Source organism: Chiloscyllium plagiosum, chromosome 21, assembly GCF_004010195.1.
Source record: "Chiloscyllium plagiosum isolate BGI_BamShark_2017 chromosome 21, ASM401019v2, whole genome shotgun sequence".
NCBI lineage: Eukaryota > Metazoa > Chordata > Chondrichthyes > Orectolobiformes > Hemiscylliidae > Chiloscyllium > Chiloscyllium plagiosum.
The window spans coordinates 54,576,711-54,579,275 of record NC_057730.1 but is presented as its reverse complement, the minus strand read 5'-3'; the positions used below and the strand labels follow the sequence as shown (position 1 = coordinate 54,579,275).

At 47.3% G+C, this 2,565-nt stretch overlaps 1 protein-coding gene across 2 annotated transcripts in view; it reads right to left on the bottom strand.

Annotated features, from left to right (window-relative positions):
- The window catches only part of rrn3 (RRN3 homolog, RNA polymerase I transcription factor), a 39,031-nt gene extending 38,426 nt beyond the window's left edge, over positions 1 to 605 (bottom strand). The window contains exon 1 of one of the 2 annotated variants that reach the window (XM_043712123.1): positions 489 to 605. The gene's annotated coding sequence lies outside the window, so the exon portion shown is untranslated. The remainder of the gene's footprint in view (positions 1 to 488) is intronic. The other variant, XM_043712124.1, reaches the window with a different exon arrangement.
- Between the last annotated feature and the right edge of the window lie 1,960 nt (positions 606 to 2,565).

The following is a 2,565-nucleotide window of genomic DNA, read 5'->3' as shown; positions in this document are numbered from 1 at the left end:
CCCTGTCTATCCCATCCTCTCTCTCTCTCTCTCTCTCCCCCCACAGCGTTCATCTCCAGTATCTACTCCCCGTGTCTATCCCCCTCCACCCTGTACCGCCCCCTCTCCAGGACAGAACCACAAGCCTCCATTTGAAGTCAAGACCAAGGCGGAGGAGAATCTCTCTCTCCCCCCACAGCGTTCATCTCCAGTATCTACTCCCCGTGTCTATCCCCCTCCACCCTGTACCGCCCCCTCTCCAGGACAGAACCACAAGCCTCCATTTGAAGTCAAGACCAAGGGCGGAGGAGACACGTTGTGGAAGAGCCGATTGAAATGCTGTGTTTTTGTTTTGACACACGGGAAAGGCAGGCCCTGATCCTGGGAGAATTCCTCCTGTCAGACGCTCATTCCTCAGCATTAGATTCATGCCCCAGAGAGCGGGGAATGTGTTATTAAACACATTCAGACCGTGCCGTTTGCTGAGGGAGGGTAATCGCGGTGTTTACCGGATCGCCGACACCTTGTAAATTGCCACTCCTCCCGGGGAGCTGGCCGTTAACGGCCACCACACGCGTCATCTCCCGCCAGCGCCATCTTGGCCGTGCCCCGGAAGCAGCCGCACTGCCCCCGGAAGGGCATCAGCGGCGCCGGTGGGGGGGTCAGAGTGGCGGTTGGTCTGAAATGGCGGACGCTGTGCAGGGTCTGAGAGATATTTCCTTCTTTCCCCGGACGGTGGGAGTTGGTGATCCTCCGGCCATGAACCGAGCTGTTTGTAATGTCCTCTTGTGTGTGAAGCCGAACCGAGCTTCCGAAGAATGTTCGCTCGCCTCGAAACGTTAACTCTATTTCTTTCTCCACAGATGCTGCCGAATCCGGTGAGTTTCTCCAGCAACATCTGTTTTTTTTTTGTTGCTGAGTTTCTGTCTCCGTAATCGGAAAAAGCAGCTTCTTAACTGCTTCCCTTTAATCAGCCGCAAAGTTTCTGTTATTTCTAGACTGACTCCTGCAACACTTCAGCTCCATGCAAAAATAGAAATTGCTGGAGAAATTCAGTAGGTCTAGCAGCATCTGTGGAGAGAAAGCAGAGTTAACTTTTCAAGTCTAATGTGGCTCTTCTACAGAGTTATGGTGAACAGTTACCAGACTCGAATCATTAACTCTGTTCCTCATCTTACAAATTTGAGCGAAAGGGAGAGGCTGAACAGGCTGTGGCTGTTTTCACTGGAGTGTCAGAGGCTGAAGGGTGACCTTATAGAGGTTTACAAAATTATGAGCGGCACGGATAGGGTAAATAGGCAAAGTCTTTTCCCTGGGGTTGGGGAGTCCAGAACTAGAGGGCATAGGTTTCCAGTGAAAGGGGAAAGATATAAAAGTGACCTATGGGGCAACTTTTTCACACAGAGGGTGATATGTGTATGGAATGAGCTGCCAGAGGAAGTGGTGGAGGCTAGTACAATTGTAACATTTAAGAGACATTTGGATGGGCTTATGAATAGGAAGGTTTTGAGGGATATGGGCTGGGTGCTGGCAGGTGGGACTAGATTGGGTTGGGATATCTGGCCGGCATGGACGGGTTGAACCGAAGGGTCTCTTTCCATGCTGCACATCTCTATGACTCTATGAATGCTGCCAGACCTGCTGAGTTTCACCAGCAATTTGTTTTGTGCTTTGCATCTCCAACATTTGCAGTTCATTGCTCCAATTCCATGGCTCGTTTCCCATTTTCCATCTTTTGTGAGCAGCAACTGAAGTAGGTGATTTCAGCCCCTTGAGTCTGCTTTGCCATTTAACACAGTGCTTGAATACTGATGCCTTTCACCCATTCCCACCCCAAAAATCATTTTATAATCAAAATGTATCAACCTCTACTTCAGAAATCCCCAAAGACTGAGCTTCCCCAGCTCTTTAGGGTAGAGACTACCAAAGACTGACCACTCCCTTGAGTAAGTAGATGCAAAGTTTGGTATTTAAGAAAAAATACAATATTGGTATTAGATGCTGCTTATCTGAAGATCTGGTGGAGACATGATGGGCCAATTAGCTTCCTTCTGCACTGTTATATTTCTCTGAATCTCATCTTGGTCTTAAATGGCATCCCTGTATTTTGAATTGTCTCCTCCTTCTCCCCCTCCCCAAGTTTAGTTCTGTTCCTTTGTCTTGGCAGGAGTAAGTTGGAAATGGGATGCTGTGGACTTATAAGCAAATGACTGGGCTTCCTTCCTTTGAAGAAACCACTTTTGTGCAAACATCATGGGGCAATGGGTGGCAGCTTCTAACATTGGTCATAACCACACATTAGCCACCAAATCAGATTATAACAGCTTTTATCTCAAAAATAAACAACTTTATTTACATTTCATCAGTTCAGGAGATCCCAAAGTGCTTGACAGTCAATTAAGTATAGTAACCATCAACACTGACCAGATAATGTTTTTGTAATGTTGATTGAGGGATAAATAATTGCCCAGGATTCCAAGAAGAATTTCTTCGAAATAGAGATTTGGGATCTTGCATGGCCATTTTGAGAGAATGCACAGGGCTTTGTTGTATTCTCTCATCAAAAGACACCACCTCCTAACAGTG